This window comes from Cupressus sempervirens, chromosome 7 (genome assembly GCF_028749045.1).
Source record: "Cupressus sempervirens isolate cs-2001-9-10 chromosome 7, ASM2874904v1, whole genome shotgun sequence".
Lineage (NCBI taxonomy): Eukaryota > Viridiplantae > Streptophyta > Pinopsida > Cupressales > Cupressaceae > Cupressus > Cupressus sempervirens.
This window is the reverse complement of record NC_143124.1, coordinates 453253256-453277450: the sequence shown is the minus strand read 5'-3', so window position 1 is coordinate 453277450 and position 24195 is coordinate 453253256. Positions and strand designations below refer to the sequence as shown.

Genomic DNA, 24195 nt, shown 5'->3' with positions numbered 1-24195 from the left:
AGTAAAATGAAGAAAATGAACCTTAGAATAACCATTGCTAGATGATTGACCTAAAAGAGGTCAAGAATGTGTTCCAACAACTACAACTCTTTCAACCAGTGCCTCTAGTGGAACATCCAACCAAATAGTAATTCCTTGCTTCATATAGCCCCTTTAAATTTTAAATAAAATTTTGAAAAAAATGAAAAAACTAGTCATACAATTACTGCATTATAAGAATAAGCAAAATAAATGCTCAATATGAAGATTGTCAACATAATACACTGCATTGTTCTACCAATTTTGAGCATGAACTACATCACCACATCTAGTGGCAACAACTAGATGATACATGGTAGATAATTATTTCACTACTTCACTCTATAGAAAATTAGTTTGTTAGTATAACTTGTAAATTCTTGTTGGTTAAATTTGCAAGCAGAAATAGGCTCTTTTCTCTATGAAGAGAAAGATTTGGTGTCAAATGCAAGAAAAAGAAAACTATTGGTATTGTGAGATATATAATTTCCTATAGTATAGAGTAGTTTAACCTTAAGTTAAGAAGTTAAAGATCTTCAAAAGATTAAACTAAGGAAAACTCAGATAGCCACCACTAAAAAAATCAAGGAACATACGCACAATGCTACCTCTAAAACCCATAGCCATAAACCATGCAAGGGAAGGTACTCTAAGAAAGAGGAGAATACCTTAGAATCTTAGAAGCTCTACTCATTTTGATCTTTAAAAATTTGGGCAACAAATACACCTCCTACAACCTCCTCTACTAACCTATCACTGTTCATAACATCAAATTGTTTAAAGCACATAATGGAAACTGCAGCTTTTAAATGGTGATTATCATAATAGTAAAAGTGTAATAAACACCAAAAGTTCCTTGGAAACCAACCTGTCAAAAAAGTAATATCCCAAGGATTCTGATATAATCATTCCAATAGTTGTCTTTTCACTACTCATCATTCCTGCACTTAGAGAGATTTTTTCATCAAACCCTATTTATAGAAATGAGTTTTGTAATCTATGGCTCTAGCATTTCCCTATTTTATAAATATATTTTTGGGTGTTGTAATTAGGACTCACCCACAAGGAATATACATCTTCCTTTGAATTCTAGAATAAACACATCGACCTTCTTCTACATCAGAAATCTCTTATCATGAAATTGAAATCAAATATATGCATCTTCAAATAGGAACAGGTTCTCAATCAACAATAGCACTCATGATAGTTGAGAAAACTACATGATTGTATATAACTAGGAGTAGTTAAATGTGAATATAAAACATGACACTGTGTGTACTACTATAAGTATGAAATTTTTTTTCCTTGTCATAAAATGTTGGATTACCAAATAATAATTAAATCTTCAACTCCCAAAACTTGATAAATTTACTAATTTTAATACAAGGATAGTACAATTGAACTTTTGATATTTGAACAAGCACAAAAGCATAGAGGAATTTTATTAGGATTCAGTCAAAGAAGGGCGTAGATCTAGATTTACTAATGAAAAAATTATAAATATATGAAAACAAAGATTCAATTGTTTTACTTAAGAAGATATTCAGGGGGATAAATAGCCACTTTGTTGAGGCATTGTCAGAAAGCCTAGGCAACTAAAGATTAAACCACAAGAACTTGAAAAATAAATCAGTTTATCCAATCAAAGTTGGAAAACAAATATAGAATTTGGAAAATCAAACAAAAAAACAAAAAAGTCCAAATCCTCAACCATCATATTTAGATACCACAAAAGATTAAAACATTTACGAGCAAAGACAAACTACAAATCATACTAAAGAGAAGCCAAGGCAACCTCAACATTACATAAATTGAAGATAACCCATGGTAAGACTTGTTCTAGTGATCCTAACTTCCTCATCACATAGATATTGAAGAAAGGCCAAGGAAAACTCCTTGTTCTAGTAAGCCAAACAATTCTTCTTGGCACTAAATATTGAAGAGAACCCAATGCAAAATTTGTTCTAATGATCCAAATTGGTTTTAGATGTCAATCTTTCTTTTCCATCTCATAATAACATATTGATTCAAGCCAAGAAATATTTCATTCTTACAACAGCAATGGGGAAACTACAAAGAAAGAAAAACACAATTTATTAAACAATACTGATGGAACAAAAACAAATAAATACAGTATCTATTTCATAGCTTTGTGAACAAACATTTCTATAGAATGACAATTTTCAAAGTGCTCTCCCACTAATTACCAAGGAACTACAAGTTTATTTTTCACAGTTCCAATTAATTAAATAGGTTTTCTAATGTAGATAAATGTTGATAAACTATTGTGTCCAAACACTTGGCTATATCTTTTTGTTGGGTTAATGTCTACTAAATAGACTAGATATGGCTAACTCCTAACATTAAAGGTGTCAAATGCACTTCATACCATATAACACTTGTTTGTATATGATATCCATAGACTTGCATGGAAACAAACATGAAAATCAGCACTATTCCTTAAGCATCTCAGTCATAAAAAATCTCCTAAAGAAGCAAACACTTTTGCTAAATCGCATTCATATTAAAGCACATTATTCCTTAAGCATCTCAGTCATAGCTTAAAGCACATTAATACTAAAAGTAATCTCACTAAAATTCTTTCATATGTTCTATTGCTTCACTTTTTATAAAAAACTAAAAAGTATATGTGTTTATAAAAAACTCGCACGTATGTTAAACGAAAGTTCTCACCTATGTTAAATAATAATGTTAGGTATAATACAAATGGACATGTTGAAGCATACCCTTGTTGTTTTAAGCCAAAATTATTTTCCATTAAGAAAGATATATAATATAAATCATTGCTTCACTCTGGCATCAATTCACAACTAAGGAAATAACTACAAAATAAACTTTAATATTATATGTATAATAACTCATAATAGCTTACTTTGGAATAACACAAGCTTGCCAAGTACTATAAGAATTTAGAAGTCAAAAGTGGACTAGTATCTAGGAAGAAGTTTTCAAGTCAATGCAACTTTTCATGCTTATGAAGGTCCTCTTTTGCAGTCCATAAAATAGGCTTTTTTGTTAGAGAAATTTGAGTATTATCTAATTACAAGTAGAATTCCTCTTTTGACGCATCCTAGCAGCCCAGGACAATGGTTCACTCCCATTGTTTACATCACCTCTCCATTTCATATTTGAGAGATGAGCTTCCCACCTTGATTTCCATTCTTCTTTCATAAGATCCTACCAGAATTCAAGAACTAAACTCAATATGGAATGGTAAAATAGTAAACATTACTATTATAGAGCACAAACCACATCTTCATCATGCACATAACAACAAAACATGATTCTGGAAGAAATAAAATATTTAATGTAAGAACCCCTGAAAACTAAGAGGTACATGAATCCTATCAATCAAGATGGGATCAATAATGTCATTATTGGTACTCAACATATGTAGTCCTTGAATATGGGAAGAGGAATTGGCACTTCAAAGCTCAAATGTATTTACTTTTAATCAAGAAAGTTATAGTTCTCATTCTATTCAAACATCATCAATATAGATATATATTATATATTTTGAGGTCCATTAGGAAAATTGGTATTAACTGGCAATGAAGTGATATGACCTAGACTCACAGGGTTAAAAGCTTGAATAAGAGTACACTTTGCAAGTTGCCAAAATAGAAAAAAGCTTGGAGAGTTAGATATCAAAATAGAAATTGAAATTTAAAAAGATGGCTGCCTTGAACAACTAGATTGAGTTTTGTCTTGTGATAAAATGTCAAATTACCAAATAAAAATTGAAGCAAAATAGACAGAGTTCCTAAATCTTCAACTCCCAAAACTTGATAAATTTACTAATTTTAATACAAGTTTAGTTACAATTGAACTTTTGATATTTGAATAGGCACACAAGGATAGAGGAATTATATTAGGATTCAATCAAAGAAGGGCACAAATTCAGATTTACTAATGAAAAAAATATAAATATATGAAAACAAAGATTGAGTTGTTTTACTACAATGGATATTCAAGCGGATAAACAACCACTTTGCTGAGGCATTTTTAGAAAGACTAGGAAACTAAAGATTAAACCACAAGAACTTGAAAATAAACCAGCTTATCCAATCGAAATTTGAAAACAAAAATAGAATTTGAAAAATCAAACAAAAAAACAACAAAGTCCAAATCCTCAACCATCAAATTTAGATACCATAAAAGCATAAAACATTTCCAGGAAAAGACAAACTACAAATCATGAGCAACCAAAAATTGAGTTGTTTTCATTGCATCAGATATACATTCAAAGTTCTCAAACCTTCAACCATAAGAAAAGCAAAAGATTTTATAGGGTTAGTTGAAAGAAATTAGATGCCCAGATAAACTTTGAAGATTAGATAGATAGAAGAGATGGGAAAAATCTTCCACACCATAACTTGAAATATAAAACTTTCCACCCCCAGACACCTATGGACTACACAAATCTAAAGCATTATTTCCCAATCAATCATTGCAAGTAGGTATCAAGTTGATTTATAAACTTAGAGCTTTAAATATTAGATAATTAAATACCAACACAAGTTAACTCCTCTGACATAGTTACGGTTGGAGATTAAAACAAAAACATCAATTTTGATTACTTAACAAGACAAAGAACAGAACAACACAGATCTTGACCCCCAAAACATGCATTCTTTTAAAAAAAAATCCACAAATCTTAATCCCTAGCATAAGAAAACCTTCACAAAGTTGAAATCTTAATAACCAAAAATTGCAAATTTAATGCATCAAATTGTAATAACCTTATCATCATCAACTTAGCTCATATAGATGTTAAAGAAGATAAATAATAAAAAAATCATCGGCTTTGATTGAGTGGATCCAAACAACCAGAAAGATAAAATCTATTTTCACTCTTGTGATGAGAACTGATATTCATCAAATCTACTTGAATGAGATTTTAGGTGTCTAAAGCAACCAAAACCAATAAGTACATTGAATTTTCTTGAAATATGCTATCAGGATTGATAGATAATTGTCACACAAAACTAGTAGGAACACAAGGGTAGAAGTAATAAACCAGTCCATTAGCTCTACTTGAATGGATTTTTAAACCAAAAATATGAAAATGTCTTTAGCTTAAGTAGGTTTTAAAAATGAAAAAGTCATCAAACAAAACAAAATTTGTTTGCTCAATGCCCTTACCTATTGTGGGTAGTCCCAGCGCTTGTTTTCAAAAGATCTAGAGGCAAACCCCATTGCAAGATGACTATCATATAAATTCTTCCTCTTAGGATGAGAAAGAATATCATAAGAATCTTGCACTTCAATAAACCTTCTTGTATAGTCCTCTACATGCTAAGGAGGACACACATGAGGATGATACTTTCTAGCCAGCTGTCGATATTCCTACTTGATATCATCTAACCCCACTTCACCAAATATACCAAACAATTTATAAAAGCTCTGAGATAGCCATTACTCCATAGATCCCATCATTGCTCTAGTAGAGGAACTCAAGGAAGACCTCATTGAATGCAATTATGGGTATTTCATTTGACCAAAACTGAGGCCACTAGAGGGCTTGTGTAGAGTTTTTCTTAGAGATAAGCATGTGGGTGGTAACTCAGGTCACATTAGGCCCAACCCAGTGAATGAATTTAGCTATGGAAGCTGACACATGAGCCTATAATAGCTTAAGTGCCAGCGTAAGTGCCCCTTATGGTTCTAGTGCTAGTACTAGCAGCTTTACCACCACCTTGCCCAAGATCTATTCTAGTTATAGTCGAAGAACCACCAATTCTTTACTTAGAAACTAAGGCAAATCTAGTTGTAGAGACATGACCTAGCCTAGCATTCATTCCATATTGATATAGGTAATATGCACCAATAGCAAGACCACCACTGAAAGAAAAGGAAGCTAACTGAGTTGCCCCTATGGGAATCAATTGTTTGTTACCCATGAAGCCCCAATACCTACAAATTTCCATGATACCCTTACATGTAGGAATCAAATAATGATATGACTATAAGCCCACACAAATACAAGATTAAATCTTAACATACTTTTTGACCAATACTATTCTATGATACTTTTAAAATATTAAGGTTATGACCCGAGTTGGTTGAAATTTTGACCAACTTGAGAATACTTAGGAAATTTTTAACCAATATGGGGATGTAAACCAAAAAATAAAAGAAATCATGTCTTTGGTCAAAAAATTTGGTAGAAAAACAAGTTCAAATGTACTAGTGAATTAGGAGGAGTGCTTCCTCAACTCCACTGATGCAATCACCAATGGGAACTCAGTATAAATTGAAAGATGTTTCACATTTCATCAAATCACAATGCCACAAAAAGTGTGCTCATGTGAGACAAGACTCTATACAATAACAATAGATGATCCTTTCTCCAATTCATCACAACAGTAGAATTTACATTAGCTTGAGACAAATACTAGAACTAAAAGATTGCACAATCATCGCAACATAATAAAACCATTGGCTTCATTATTATTCATAAACATACATTCACAATAATAAAACACTCTAATGCAAGAGCATCCTGGGTACAAGGGAAGTCTTGCATCACCCAAAAATATTTTATTTTTAGTCTTTTCCATTTTAATAAGGACTAGTAGATAGGGTGGTTACTATTTATGGGAACTTACTATTTTTAGTAAGTTTGTCATAAAAGCACAGAATGTTCTCATTTTCTATAGGAAGCTCCATTTTAGAGTTGTAAGCCTACCATAAAAATCTCATTACTCAAGCATTAGTATCAGAGAAGTTAGTATCCGTGGAAAAATTTGTAGAAAAATCTTCAAGCTCACTGTTGGAGACCTTAGAGTGCCTGAATGAGGTTTGCAAACTTGATGGAAAGGTGTTAGCATTGTTTTGAGCCTATAGATCATGAGTTGGTATTTTTTAAAAGTGGTTATATAGCCAATTAGAGCAATGGTTCGTGAGTTATGGCCTTCAAAATTTTGGCTACCAAAATTTCTAAATAATTTGTCAAAGATGTATTTGGCCAACTCTATGTGTATTGTTAGGGTCTGTCAGCCCTAGGTATTAATTTTGAGCATCTAGAACCTTCTCGAGCAGCATAAAACTACCTATTTAAGAAAGGCTTGAACATTGTCTAGGATAGCTCTAGGTGATAGTTCATAGCTTGTCCTACAAATTATTATACTTATGAATTTTGTAATTTCACATTTGTGGTGCAAATAAGAATTCTATATTTTGTTTTCACATTTTCTATTGTTTCTATATTTCTGTTATGAGTTTATGGTATTAAGGTGAGCTCCCTGCTTCAAGTGGTATTAGAGCTAGAGTTCTTGAGTTTGTGTCACTAACTATGAGGTATTTTGCACCAGGATTGTGGTTTGGGCTGAGCATGTAGATAACTAATCAATTGTGAGGTAGTTTGCACTACGATTTCAGTGAAAGCATGAAAATGCCTCCACGAAGGGAGCATGGCAGAAGAGCTATAGGTGTTACACCTAAGGGTTTTTGAGCCCTCCAAAGACAAATTCAAGCATTGGAAGAAAAAATGTGCAAAGGAATGGATCTTCCCATAAGAGATGGAAGTGAAGACGAGGTTGAAGTAGAAGAAAATGCCGAAGCAGAGGTAGTTCTAAATCTAGAGAGAGGCTTTTTAGGGCCATCTCTAAGATTCTAAAAAGACCTAAATTTGAGGTTCCCATATTTTTGAGAAATCTTAACCCAGAGGAGCTAATTGATTGGATCAATGAACTAGAGTACTTTGATTATGAAGATATTGTTGATCCTAATAGGGTGAAGTTTACGAAGGCAAAATTAAAAGGACAAAGGACAAAATAGAAAAGGAAAGGGAAAAAATCACCAGATGGGATCAAATAAAAAATAAAATGAAGCAGCAATTCATTCCTGTGGATTATGAGCTTGATCTATTGAAGAAGATGCAAGGGTTGAAGCAAGCAGGAAAATCTATTCAAGAGTATACCGAAGAGTTCTACCGAGTTCTCATTAGAATTAACCATGTAGAAGCTGATAAGGAGAAAGTCAATTGTTATCTTAATGGGTTAAAACTCAACATTTAGGATGAGCTATGTCTAGTTCAAATGAGTAGTATTGAAGAGGCATACCATTTTTCCCTAAGATTTGAGGAGAGACTAAGCAAGAAGTTTGACAATGAGAATAGTGGAAGAGGCCGTGGTGGAAGATTTGGTGGACAATATTATGGTGGTCTTAATGATGATCAAAAGAATAGGGATGAGGCTAGAAGTAGTAGTCAGAACTAGAAGGAAAATAATTTCAATCATTTCCATGATCAAAATAATAAATATTAGAGAGGAAGAGGGAGAGAACAAGGATATAGAAGAGGAGGCTTCTGTGGAAAATGTTTTCACTATAGAGAAGAAAGGCATTGAGCATTTGAATGTACCCAACACCAAGATCAAAGAATAGAAGGTCATGTGAGAGTTGCACATGTTGATGAAAATGTCAAATCCTCACATTCTAAAGATGCTGAGAGAGGAGAAGTCCTAGTTAACTAAAGAGTCTTGGTAAGTGGTGAGAATGATCTTGAGCAAAGAAGGAGCTTGTTTCGCACAAGGTGCAGATGTGAAGATAAGCATTGTGATGTGATCATTGATGGTGGAAGTACTAACAATCTAGTGTCAAAAATGATAGTCACTAAGTTGAAGCTAAAGATGTAGAAACACCCATGTCCATATCATATTGCTTGGGTGCAAGATGACCACAAGGTCATGGTCAATGAGCAGTGCTTAGTGAAGTTCAAGATTAGAAGCTACCAGGATGAGGTACTATGTGATATCATATCTATGGACATATGTCATATGTTGTTAGGTAGGCCATGGTAGTTTGATAGGCATGTTGTACATGATGGGTGAGAAAATACCTACACTCTAACTAAGGATGGAGTGAAATATAAGTTGAAGTCATTGAAAGATAAAGAAGAAAAGGTATGTAGTGCTACTAGAATATGTTTTGTTGCTGGAAAAGATTTTCTAAAGGTATGAAACATGATCATATGTGTTTTTTTATAATTCCTAAAGATAGTAAAGAAGTAGAGGAGGTACCTATAGAAGTTGCAAATATGTTCGAAGAGTTTTCTAATATTGTATCAGATAATGTACCTAATGGATTGCCCCTAATGAGGAAGATTAGTCTTCAAATGGATTTGATTCTAGGAGCCAATTTGGCAAACAAGGTAGTGCATAGAATGACACTAGAAAAAAGTGAAGACTTGAATAGGCAAATTCATGAGTTGTAACAGAAGGGGTTGATTTGAGAGAGTTTGAGTCCATGTACTATACTAGTAGTATTAGCACCAAAGAATAATGGAGAATGGAGGATGTCCATAGATTCTTGTTCTATCAACAAGATCACAATAAAGTATAGCTTTCCATTGCCAAGATGGATGATATTATGGACTATTTGAGTGGAGCTAAGTATTTCAAAAAGATAGATCTGAAGAGTGGGTACTATCAGATTCTTCTTAGTGAAAGTGATGAGCGAAAGACTACTTTCAAGACAAGGGAAGGACTATATGAGTGGTTAGTCATGCCTTTTTGGCTAACCAATGCACCAAGAACTTTCATGAGGTTCATGAATGAGATAATAAAGGAGTTCTTGGGTAAGTTTGTCATTATTTACCTGGATGATATATTGATCTTTAGTAAGGCATTATAGGAGCATTTGATTCATATTCGCAAGATGTTTGATAAGTTAAGGGAAGAAAAGTTGTTGATAAAACTAAAGAAGTGAAATTTTGTAAAGAAAGAGTCGGTGTACCTGGGATTTGTAGTCTTAGGAGAAGGTCTAAAAATGGACCCAAAGAAAGTGAAGGCTATCCTTGAATGGCTTAGTCCAAGGAGTGTGATAGAGGTAAGATCTTTTCATGGACTGGTTATATTTGATAGAAAGTTCATAAGAAGTTTTAGCAGTATTTGTGGACCCTTGATTGAAACAATGAGAAGAGATAGGAAAGAGTTTAAGTGGACTATAGGAGCAGATAAGAGTTTTAATCTGTTAAAACAAAAAGTTATTGGGCAACATATTTTAGCACTTCATGATTTTAATAAAGTGTTTGAAGTAGATTGTGATGCTAGTGGTACTACAATAGGAGTTTTTTTGAGCCAGGAAGGTAGACCTATTTCTTATTTCAGTGAAAATTTTATTGATGAAAAAAGAAAATATTCTATTTATGATCACAAATTTTATGCTATATTTCAAGCATTGAAGAAGTGGAGACACTATCTTCTTCCTATGGAGTTTTCTTTATATACTGATCATAAAGGTTTGTAATATTTGAATAATCAAGGAAAATTAAACAAAAGGCATTTAATGTGTGTTGAGTTTTTGTAGAGTTTTACATTTGTTTTGAAACATGGGAGTGGGAAGTCTAAAAAAGCTATAGACACTCTTAGTAGAAGACAACTTTTGCTAGCAGAAATGTAGATAGAGGTGGTTGGGTTCAAGGAACTTAGTACATTGTATCCAAATGATCCTAATTTTAGTGAAGTGTGGAAGGCTTGTACAGAACCTGTTACACTTGACAAGACACAGTGGTTGGATTTCATGATCCAGGATAATATGTTGTTCAAAGGAAGCTAGTTGTGCATTCTCAAAATTTCAATGAGAGAGAATCTCATCAAGGAGAAGCATAGTGGAGGATTGGATGGATATTTTGGTAGAGATAAAACCATAGCTTTGGTTGCTAAAAATTACTACTAACCATAGTTGCAGCAAGATATGATGAAGTTTGCACAAAGTTGCAATGTATGTTAGATGGCAAAAGGAGTGAAGCAGAATATAGGGTTGTATCAGCCATTACCTATACTAGAGAACCCATGGAGGATATCAACATAGATTTTTTTCTTGGATTACCAAGGACACAGTGTGTGCATGATTCTATTTTTGTGGTGGTTGACATGTTTTCAAAGATGGCACATTTTATTCCTTACAAGAAGACTAGTGATGTTGTTCATGTAGCAAAGTTATTTTTTAGAGAAGTGGTGAGATTACATGGTTTGCCAAAGAGTATAGTTTTTGATCAAGATACCAAATTTGTTGGGTATTTATGGTGTACATTGTGGAAGAATTTGAAGACAATTTTGAATTTTATTTCATCACATCATCCACAAATTGATAGATAGGCAGAAGTTGTGAATCCCAGTTTCAAAAATTTGTTGAGATGCTTGGTTAGAGATAAACCAAAAGGATGGGATATGATTTTATCATGGGAAAAATTTGCATATAATAATTATATCAATAGGAGTACTGGTAAATCATCATTCCATATTGTATATGGAAGTAGTCCCAAAAATGCTTTTGAACTGAGGCAGTTGGATAAAGGAGAGATAAGTAGTGCTGAAGCAGAAGATTTTGCTAAACATTTGAAGAACATCCATGAGGAGGTGAAGAAGCACAACATAAAGATGAATATATAGTACAAGGCCAAGGCAGATGTGAAAAGGAGATATAAAGAATTTTAGATTGGAGATGAAGTCATGGTTCATTTGAGAAAGGAGCATTTTCCACTGGGTACATATAATAAGTTAAAAATGAAGAAGTTTGGACCATGCAAGATAGTGAAGAGGCATGATTCTAGCAATGTGTATGAAGTGGAGTTGCTTGTTGAATTGAATATTTCACTAGTATTTAATATTTTAGATTTGATAGAGTATTATGAAGGAGGTGATGGAGATGAAGTTGCAGAAATGTAGTAGAGCATTCTAGTAGCTAGCTCGACTACAAAGGAGATTGAGGAGATACTAGACAATCATGTAGGAAAAAGTACCAAAAATAGAACTTATGAGGAATATCTGGTCAAATAGAAAGGGGGACCATTTGAGGATTCATCCTGGCTAGCAAAGGAGGAGGTTAACCCTCTTGGTTTTCCTCTGAACACTTAAGATGTAATGGAGTCACTTCTCAAATTACCCTAGCTGTTTGATGCAAGAGAATCCTAGGTACAAGGGCAATCTTCCATCACCCAAAAATATTTTATTTTCAATATTTTCCATTTTAATAAGGACTAGTAGATAGGGTGGTCACTATTTATGGGAACTTACTATTTTTAGTAAGTTTTTCATAAACACTTGGAATGTTCTCATTTTCTATAGGGAGGTTCATTTTAGAGTTATAAGCCTACTATAAAAATCTCATTGATCAAGCATTAGTATCAGAGAAGTTATTGCCAATTTTTGGTGAAAAAATTTGTAGAAAAATATTCAAGCTCACCATTGGAGGCCTTAGATTTCCTAGATGAGGTCTGAAAACTTGACAAAAGGGAACTAGCGTGATTTTAAGCATGTAGATCAGGAGCTGGCATTTCTTAAAAGTTGTTATAATAGCCAATTAGAGCAACGGTTCATGAGTTATGAGCTTCAGAAGTTGAGCTACCAAAACTTATAAAATAATTTGTCAAAGATGTATTTGGTTGGCTCTATGTGTATTGTTAGGGTCTATCGGCCCTAGGTATTATGTTTGAGTAGGGTATGTGCAGGATCATGGTCAACCAAAGTATGCCTTTAAGTGGCAATAAAAAAATAGTAAATTAAGTTTATGTCAACTTGACATGCAATTTTAAACTTGTTATGAACTTCCATCACAAAGTTGTGTGAAAAGAATCTAATAGGAAATTGAATTTAGTTTCTAAACTACTAGGTCATATTTGAAGAAAGGAAAGCTTGATTGATCAAAATTTTGAATTTTAGTGTTATAGTACAAAATAATCAGGTCAAAAATAAGAAGTAAGCATATGTATGACCACCTTAATCAAAATCAAATGATAATATTTTTTAATAAGATTCTAGATATAAGAAGTAGACTTATACCCTGATGTGACACATTTTTGGGTATTTTTATTCCAAATAAATAATTAATTATGAATTTTCTACTATAGTATTTTTAGAATTAAAAAATAGTGTGTCTAACCACCTTAACTAATTCAAAAATTCAAAAAATTTATTTTTTCTTTAATGTTCCTTATAGTAGAAGAGGTATCTAATGTAACAAATCTTTTGGATTTCAAAAATGTTATATCGTTAAATAGTTATATTTGTTTTTCAATAAGTGTATAAATCAACACTTTTTGCATGGATCCATTAGAAAATGAATAATAATTACTTATTAAAATCATAATTTGACAAAAATTATATTGATGAAAAGATAAGAACATTATTAAGAAACCCTTTTCATTTCATCAAATTTAGGTGAAAAAAAGTCACCAAACACATGTTTGAAGTAAAAAACACACAAGAACAGGCCAAACACATGTCTTCCTGACATTTTTAAAGTTGATCATGTAGGGTTGGTATCCAAAGAAATAATAGAGCTTATAAAGGTATTAATATTTTCATTTGGTATCAAGATGGGTGGAAAAAAAGCAAAAATATATTTTGAAATGCTTTGAGACATTTCAAAACTACATATTTTTCAAATTGCCACTTTTTGGCACACCATGATCCTACACATACCTAGTATCTAGAACCTTCTCAAGTGGCATAAAACTACCTATTTAAGAAAGGCTCAAACATTGTCTAGGATAGCTATGGGTGATAGTTCACAGCTTGTCTTACAAATTATTGTACTTAGGTACTCTATAATTCTGAATTTGTGGTGCAAATAAGAAGTCCATATTTTTTTCTTACATTGTCTATTGTTTCTATGTTTCTGTTATGATTTAATGGTATTAAAGCTCCTTGATTCACACTCTAACAAGAATAACTACACTCAGAATGAGAGCACCAATAGCATATATTATTGTAGTAAAATAATGGCCTTGAGTATATATTGCATCCATGTATTTAAAAGTAATCCTCTCCTCCCTTTGTCTTAGGAGTGAGAGCTCTTTAAATGCTAACTTATGCTAAAAACTAATAAAACAAACCTAATTACATACAAACTGACTCTCTAAATGGTACTAAGTAGATCTCCACCCTTCTTTATATCAATTAATTGATGCATGATCATTTATGTGACTTAAATGAATAAAAGAATTAGAATATAAGAAGGTAGAAGTTTTGAGATGATCTAGAAGTGTCTAGGAGCTCTAAAAATGGAAGCCTGCCCTTCTCTAAGTGTTTCTAGGAGTTGAAATGTCATCAAAATACATTTCTAATGCATGGAATGCTCTAAAATAGCAACTAGCAATTAACTATTGGTACACTATTTCTTCGTCAAAAATTTTGGTGTACCTTGGAAAAAGGTGCACCTTTACACCTTTAGGGAAGTGCACAAGGTGCTCAATTCACCAAAAAAACAAAGTTCTCAGTTTTGAAAATGGTTTCTAGGTTTGGCTGAACTGGTGTTCTAGATCACTCTTGTCTATTTATTTTGATCTTTTTAATGATTTAGGCCCATTTGAAAAATTTATAAAAGCTATGCACTTTTCTCTTCAAAACTTTGTAAAATTGTGCATTTGTGCACCTTAGCATCTTTAGGACTTTGGGCATCTTCACAACTTTCAGTTTATGCACCTCCACACATTCGCACATGCACACCTTGGTAAATTATTTGTTCTATGGATGATAAGGATGTCATGATGACCTACACCAAAGATAAACATTAGTATGCTAGTGTTAGGGGTTTAAAATAATGCTAACTAACTAGATTCCTAAACCCAAACTACAAAATTTCCATTGCCTAAGGCACCTTAGAAGATACCCTATTCTTATAACTGATCTTTTTTGAGCTGAAGAAAGGGGTCCCAATTTTTGGAGTTCAAAATGGGGTGCGTCTTATGTAACCATAACAAGGCAGATACCATACTCCAAGGCTTTCACAAAGATGTTTACAATGGTCTTCTACTCTTTTAGAAAATGTATTACAAGGTCCTCCTAGTACACAACTATGATTTCATTAATAAAATTATAAAAGGCTACATCCATGGCCCTTTCAATTTTTTCTCCAACATTGGTGAGTCCAAAAGGAATTCTCACATACACATATGTCCCCCATGGTGTAGTGAAAGAAGTCTTGTACTATCCAACTTTAGATACCAATACTTCATTATAACCAAAGAAACCATCCATCATGGACATTGATTAAAACCCTATCACTCCATGTAGAATAGCCTCCATGTTAGGTGATCCATAATTTTATCTTTCAAAGAAGAAGTATTTAGGTTCCTAAAATCAACACAGAGACTGATGTATCAATTCTTCTTTTTGATGGGTACCATGTTTAGACCCATGTAGAATTCCTAATTAGTTTTATGTTTCCCTCATCCTTGAGTTTCATTAATCCCTCTTGCATCTTAGGGGCCAAGATAGGATTTATCAATCTTTGATTTTGCCTAAAAGGTTTAGCACTTTCTTTAAGAGGAATGAAATATTTAAATAGATCTTCCCTACAAGCCTTCAAGTCCTCATATGACCATGCAAAGACTTGTGTGTATTTCCTTAACAACTCAATCAGAGATCCCTTGCATCAAGAGATGAGTTATTTCATATGTATACATTCTTTAGGGATCTAGGTTTACCCAGATTTATTTCCTCCAAGTTTTCTAGGTTCTTATCTTTAATACTTATGTTATTCTATCCTGATTATCAAAAATGCTTTCTAGGACAACTACACCTTTGGGCACTTTCTTCATTTTTAGTTGGATCACTTCTTTTCCAAAAATTGTGTCCTTACCATCTATGGTCTCTATTAAAGTTTTGAAATCCAACTCATGTCCATGATACTTACCTTCATAATTTTGAAAACTCAAAATATTTACATCATTTTAAAATACTTTAGAGATTTCAACACTTTCAAGAATTGAAGGACTAGTTTGCACTTTTACTTTGGATGCTCTCATGAAATTTACGTCATATAGCTTAATGGCTAAATTCGATAGGAAATCTATGATCTTCTTATTTATTTTTTTGTCCATGTAATCCTAAAGGCATAAAAGGCTTCAATTTTGTCCCATACAATATTCATGTACTTCTTTAACCTCTTATTATTTGATTTATAGAATTTCCATGTGATACTTCTAACTTAGAATCACTAATTATATATAAATATTTTATACCATTTTTAATAACCAAACTTAAACCTAGGAGTAGTGCTTCATATTCTTCAATTTTAATTGGGCATGTATAGTCCAAAGAGAAAGAGTATCTAAAATTCTTCTTATGTGGTTAAGTACCACTCTAGTACTAGCCCTCTCTTTTGACTTGCACCATCAAAATACATAGTCCACAAATTTCCTTTTTCAATGCAATTTTTTACCTCTTGTGTTATTAGTACTAGTGCATTTTCTTTCTCTAAGAAAAACAATTTTTCCCTAAAATTATTTATTTCTATGTCGAAGAAACAAGTTTTATCATTATCCATTTTTTCCTCATTCATATGGGTGACCCTTGGTTCTTTACTTGTTTTAACATCTCTATCACTAATATGAAATATGGAAAAAGGCAAATCATACTGTAAACTATGACCCATGGTAGCACTCCATTTTCTAGATAAAAACATACGACATTGAGGTGGGATATCCACTACCATCACACTCATAGTCAACTCATTATCTGGGTATACAAGTAATTTTGAAGGAAGTGTATTAATGGTTCCTATGATAGGAACTTCTCTAGAGTCTAAAACACAACACCTCCCTTGTTAAGTATCCACTTTCAAGCCAAGAGACTTCATAATCTTAAATGGCATAAAATTGTTTGAAGCACCAAAATCAAACATAGAGTTTTTAAATATTTTTTCATTGATAATTAGACTCAAGAAGAGACGTTTAATATTTTCAATAAAGACTACTACATAATTATCAAGGTACATAGGGGGAATCTAAGATACTATGCCTTTTTCCTCCTTTTGTTTGGGTAGGGTTTGTATCCTCTCCCCTAAAGGCTTCTTATTTTTAGTAGCACTACCCTTTCCAACACCCCCTAACCATGCTAGGGTTTTATTATTTTTTTCCTCTATCCTATAAATTTTAGAAAAAGGAAATTTTATAGTAAAATATGATAATATGCATTGCATATCTATAGTAGTATAAGGAGGGATATCAATAAGCATATCTTTATCATTATGTAGTTGAAAAATAGTGCTCTCAGCTTGTTTTCTAGTTTTTACCTTTGGTATTTTGGCTTTAATAGACTCTTTCTTCTTGTTTGTATCTTGAGCATGTGGGTTCCTCTTTGGTTCAAATATTTTTTCTTTGACATATTTTACTTTCATAACCAAATGATTTTTTCTTTTACTTATAAGATTTTTTAGTGACATCCTTAATAAAAATACTAGATGATTTACCAAAATAATATTTAAAACCCTATTTCTCAGGTTATAAGTACTTTGAACCTAAATAACCATATCTATAGTTATTTTGTAAATTTATTCTTTCAATAGTTTCTCAAACTAATATGGCCTATATATTATGTCACATTACATACTCTATTATCCATTTCCTCATTGTACTTAGAAAAAAATTGTTGTTGAAACCTCTTATAGTTGTTGGAAATATAAGAGGAGTAATTGAGAGGAGAGGGGTGAATTAGTTACCACAAAAATAAATCCTAGATCCCTTAGATGTCAATACAAATCAAAACCAAAACTTTGTTGAAACTAAAGTACTATTGTTACTCAGTTAAAACAAAAGCACTCAGTCAACACTAACAATTTACTATCACTCAGCAAGTATGATAATATCAATTATTACTCAATAAATAATGAACATGAAAATATTAAGATATTAAGTTTTATTAACCATAATTAACTTAGTTTCATTCAAATTAAATAAATAGCATGAACACAAGAGATACCAAGATTTAACGCTGAAACCCAATTTGGGAAAAACCACCAATTCCAACTAGTTACCATTTTTCACTTTTTTGAAGTGAGCCCTATTATTAGCTAACCCTAAAAAGGTTAAAAAATACACTATTAGGTGTAACCCTATTAAAGGATTTAATCACCCTATTAGGAGTGGCCTTGTTAGAGTTCTTTAGACACTTCAATCTAGAAATGCCACCTTGTTAGATGATTTACAAAATAGCCAGTAGGCTAACTCTATTAAGAGATTAGATTCACTACTACAATGGTTAGAGAGTAAAAATGACTTGACCTAATTGCTAATGCAATTATCTTTGCTGATTCAAATCTCAATTCTACCTTGAATACTTGATCCTTCCTAATTAGATTTATCTTTGTAGCTCAACAAAGATATTCTTCTTATCCTTCCAATTCACCTCATCTAAGCATCATCTTTTCTTCCATACATTCTCACATCTCCAATACTCAACTTGATCTTATACTTATACCATATACATTATCAATTTGGCTTGAATACAACTTAAAATAATTAATATTGATCTCTTTAGTCAGCTAGAACCAAAAAAGAACTACATTAAACTTAATATGCAAAAGCAATAAAATCCTTTATTAGCCAACCTAGCTCAGTAGACACTAACTCTAAAATTATTTTCCTATGTTAACCAAGTAAGATCAGTTAACACTACAACTTCATAAATTTCCTTTAGTAATTGAGTGAGATCATTTAACCTTCGTTCCATGCCAACTTTCCTTTTTTTAATCGAGTGAGCTCAATTAATAGTAAAATTTTGTGAACATCTCTTTGATGCCAGAGTGAACTCAGTAGAAACTATCTTCTAAATTTGATAAACTCTAGAATGCTCGATAGACATAGAAAATTGTCTTCATCACCCAAGTGAGATTGGAAGATATTGACTAGCAAAGATATGACATTCTATGTAACATAAAAGAAAAAATACAATTTATCTATTGTTTTCAAAAATCTCTCGCTTTGGCATTGATAGCAACACAACATGTCATAATAAAATGAAATTTTAGAGAAAAATAAAAGCAAGGATAATATCCTTAGTTTGATTTTGATTCTCATCCATGAGAACTCCCTCTATCAGTTTGAGCTCTGTTTGACATCAATCTCTCCCTCTAAATGATTCGCTAATCTCAATTTCTCCCTCTGTTAGCAAACTATCCAAGTTTTACTCTTCAATAAACTCTTCCTCTTTGATAGCTCATTTATTACAAAAAAAATCTTGATATAGAAATCTCTCCCTTCAAAAATTTTCTAAACTCTACCTTTAAAAAATTTATATGATATGATAGAAAACTCTCCCTCTTTGACATCTTATGCTAAAGACAATATTCAATGAGTTTTAATGTACCTAATGCACATATTCATATGCAATCTACCTATTCATTACTGCATCAACTTGACTGCTCTAAAAGAAATAATCAGTTGATGCATCACTAAATTTTGTTTAGTGAGCTTTAGATAGGGTATGATCCCTAGCTTAGCTCTTAAATATAAAAATACAACCTTAGGTAATGGCTTGGTGAATATCTCTAAAATTTGTTCTTTTGTATTCACATATTCTAATCTCACCTCTTTGTCTTGCACTAATTCTCTCATAAAATGATATTTTATCGTAATGTCCTTGGTCTTGGTATGCATCATAGGATTCTTTGATATAGTAATTACACTGGTGTTATCACAAAAGATAACTATTAGATCCTTGGTTTCTACTTTCATACCTACCAATAGTTGCTTGAACCAAACAATATTGAAACAACTGACTATTGTTGCAACATATTATGACTTTGCTATAGACTAAGAGATGCAATTATGCTTTGTACTTATCCAAGACACTAGTTTCTTTCCAAGAAAGAATTCTCCACCACTGGTGCTCTTCTTATCATCAATACTTCTTGCCCAATCTACATTAGTGAAGGCTTTCAAATCAAATTTGCCTCCTTTCTTATACCATAATCAATAATCTTTAGTACCTTTTAGATACTTCATGATTCTCTTTATTCCCATCATATTATTTTATTTAGGATTAGCTTAAAATCTTGCCACCATACCAATTGCAAGTGCAATATCAAGTATTGTATGCACTACATATTGAAGTTTTCCAATCATGGATCTATATGTGGTCTGATCTACCTCTTTGCAATCATCATTTTTGGAAATCGTATGTCCAGTATAGATAGGTGTTCCAACTAGTCTTGAATCCTCCATTCCAAACTTCTTTAGTATCTTCTTGATATACTTTAATTGAGTAATGTAGATACCATCTTGCTTCTATTGACTCTATAAGCCAACAAAGACTTTGATCTCTCCAAACATTGACATCCCAAATTCCTTACTCATTTCTTTAGAAAAAGATTTACATAAGTCATCATAACCAATAAATAGTATATCATCTACAAATATTTCTGCCAACAATATTTCCTTCTCTATCATCAAGGTTCTTGCACAATCCATGATATAACAATTCCTTATTTCTACTATACCATTCTATTGAGGTGTATTAGGGGATGATACTTGTCTTTTGATTCCTTTTTTAGTGCAAAATTAATTGAATTTATTTGAGATGAATTCACCTCCTCTATTTGACCTTAAATACTTTAATTTTTGGATTTGATTTTGTGTAGTTTTTTACCATCAATGTTTCAAATCATACTACATGATCCATCATCATTTTTTGTTCTTCATGTTCTGTTTCATCCTGATGATGGATCATGTAGTATGATCTAAAATGTTGATGGTAAAAAACTACACACAATCAAATCTAGAAATTATAACTTATGTTAATGGATTGTGGAAATCTTATAGATCTAATACTTTAATTTCTTTCCTATCTCTTTCTCAACTCTAGGTACATACCACTTGAAGTTTTGAAAGGCTTCAGACTTATCTTTCAAATACATTATTGTTATCATATTAGAATAATCATCAAAAAATAAAATGAAATACTTATCTCCTCTGTAGCTTTCAATGCCAGTAGGTCCACAAAGGTCTATATGAACCAGCTCCAATACTTCCTTAGAATGATAGTTTTTGCCTTTGAAACTTGTCTTTCCCATATTTCCATTTTGACAATTTTTGCACATGTCCATATCAGGTTTCCTTAGACTAGGAATACCTCTCTCTTTTATTTTTTCTTATTTTGATCAAGTTATTGAAATTCACATGACACAATCTTTTATTCCATAACCAACTTTCTTCTAATTGAGCTATGAAACATGAACTCTCATTTAGATCTAGGTAGAATAGATTACCTTTTTTTTTTATTGCTAGACCCAACTAGATTTCATTTTCCATCTAGCAGCTTGGCCTTCCCATTCATGAATTCTACCTTGAATCCAATGTTATTCAACTATGCCACACTCAGTAAACAATTCTTTAGTCCTCCAACCTAGTAGGCACTATCACATCAAAGTTCATTGGTTAGTGAAATACAAGCTTTTACTATTATACAACAAGGTTCATTATTTCCAAATCTAACGCTCCCACCATCATAGTGTTCCATATGTTCAAATTTTGTGTTATCACTAGTCATACGGTGAGAACAACCACTATCAATAATGCATGTATCATTTTTACTAACATGATAAATGAGTGTCATCTTATCATTTTATTCATCTTATTCATCTTTTATAGCAATATAAACCATTTCATTATCATCACTACTATCAAAAAATTTAGCCATTAAATAGGACTTCTTACCTTTATCCTTGTAGTCCTTATGATTTTTGAAATCCTTCTTTCCTTTTTACTTGTTTCTCTTCTTTTCTTCTCTACCTTCTTTTTTTGGATACCTTTCAGCAATGTGACCAACTTCTTCACAAAAAAATAGATTAGAGGAATTTTACCTTTCTACTTTCCTTTGCCTTTGGGATATCTTCTTGCAAGAAGGGCTCCAATGACTTCAAAATCACTATCAAAACTGATTTCTTCTTCACTTTCAGATTGTTTGCCTTTATATTTTCCACATTTCTTTTTCAGTGAAAGCTTATTGTTGTCACTGAGGTTTGCACCCTTGTCCAAAACCTATGCATGAGGACAACCTAGTGAAACATGGAAACAACCTCCAAGCTATGGGACTTGAACTATGAGGTTGAGTCTCCAGAGAAGGTAGGCTTCCTCTTACTATCAAGGTGCACCTAACTACTCTTGGAAGGGAAAAGGGAGAAGGGGATGCAAGAAAGAAAATCTACCTATTCTAATCTAGGGAGGTGATGCACCAAAATAGAGTGTTCAGACCAATCTCTGCCCATACATGCACTATAGAACCAAAATGAAAGTAAGGATACACACATTCAAACTTGTTTTAATCTAATAATCACATGCAAATCAGAAGACCAAGATGAATGACACAAGGAAAGAGAGATTCACTTATACTATCATTCATTGTCTGATAGGAGATACAGTCATGCAAATTACAGATTTCCACAAAACACTGGCGAAGGAAAAGAGTTCTTGCACTCTCACACCAATGGCTGAAAGAGGTAAGGAAAAAAATCATGCAGTTCAGAGGCACATGGGAATTTACACTAAAAATTTGTAGAGCAATAATAGAGAAAATAGAGAAGGGTCGACCTGAACAAAATCCACAAAAATTGCCTTTATAGTACAGGCAAAACTGAGCTATCCTCTAACTATAATTACTTCGCAACCACTACATTGATGTCGTACAGAGAAAAATCATGGGGATTTCAAAGAAAATCCAATCTGAGTATAGCTTTTGGTACCATGAAATCTGATTTTTAACTAAAAGAGGGCCTTGAGAAGATAGAAACAACACCATAACTATTCTTTGACTGGGTAGATAGATTGCATTAGGGTGGTAGAGTATCTTTGCATGCTACACATTCACTTCTGGTGGTTGGAATCAATCATGGAGATCAGATTCGTGCAAAACCCTAGGTTTCCTTTGTTTCTGGCCTAGGAATCAGCATAGTTAGCAAGTCAATGAGACTTGTAAGTAGGAGGAGCCATGTGGGCCAATGAACTTCTTTCTTTTCACCGCCTCGCAGGGTCTTCTATGTTGACTGCCTCTTTTAAACTAATTGTGCCACCCCAAAACCATGACCATGGCAGTTACATAAGCTATTAGCACCATCGATACCCTAGCCAGGTTGCTGAGGCACGTGTCTCTCATGCACTTGCCCACATATTTTAATTTCCTTGTGACTCCATAAAGTGGGAAAGACTTGATCGTTGATCTCTGCGACATCAACGATCGAGAAGATCTTTTGTATCTGCACCTACCATATAATCTAAGCCCATAATACTTGGCATCGTACCACACCTTAGCGTGATGCGACATCACCTGGCAATGCCTAAAGAGACAAGCCCCACAGGGACACGTGGCGACAAAACACTTTCCTGCATCTTTTAAAGTTCATGCAATTTCATCTTGCAGGAAAGCGTTATCCATTGACCTATGAAGATCTGATGGTGGGAGCTCTTTGTACATTATCTTGTGAAATAGGTGGGCCCGTGACATCATTTGGGACAAGTGTCACTAGGGTGCTTGCTCGCAATAATTAAAGCCCTTGCATCTCCATCAAGCGAGAAAGTGCCAACCATGGATCAGATCACATCAAACAATGAATAAAGTTCGTGTCTCAAACATCTTTTGTGACTCACCAAAGAAAGGGGGCCCACCTACCATGCAGTGGAAAGAGGCTTTCCCACAACAACTAAAACCAGTGCACCTTCATTTTGAAAGGAAGCGAGGACCGTAGATCATGGGAGATCTAATGGTAAGGGAAGCTGCACGTTGGCAATAACAAAAAAAGGGGAAATACACTAAGGTTTTAAATGTTTTATTTTGCATTTCCCAGGCAATTAAATAATATTAAACATGGGAATGACCGTTGGGTGGGGGTTAAGCTTTTGAATTCAAATTTTTTGGTGGGAGGTAAAAATAAGCAACATTTCTGGTGACTCAGAGGGGATGCGAACCTGCTATGCATATGACTAGTGGCCTAAAGCATCCAATTGGCTACAAAGTCATGAAAAAATGTGAATCATTGTGCCATTAAACCCTAATCCTGCCCCTACAGGCATAAAACTCTGAAGAAACTCTGTTTCTGCAACTAGAACCAAAAATCAAACATCTCTGCAATCTTCAAAAATTTCAAAATTTGATGTCTCACAGAGAGACAACCCTATGCTTGTGCACTTCTTAGAAAAGTAGGGAACAAACTGGAACAAAATTAAGCTAACTGCATACATGGAATCTCAAACCCTATCAGAAACATGGCTTAAGATAAATTCCATTGACTGGTATGGGCAAAACTTCACCATCAGGCATGCTTAACTAGAAAGCATTGGCTTGTTTACAACTTTCAATCAGATAGGGACCACTCCATATTGCATCAAATTTTGAGTGGCTCCCTGGTTTTGCCCTATATGCATCCCATTTCAAAACT

The 24195-nt window shown here is 33.1% G+C and overlaps 1 pseudogene; it reads right to left on the bottom strand.

Moving 5' to 3' along the window:
* Positions 1 to 3025: 3025 nt before the first annotated feature.
* The window catches only part of LOC149547519 (chaperone protein dnaJ 20, chloroplastic-like), a 67694-nt pseudogene continuing 46524 nt past the window's right edge, over positions 3026 to 24195 (bottom strand).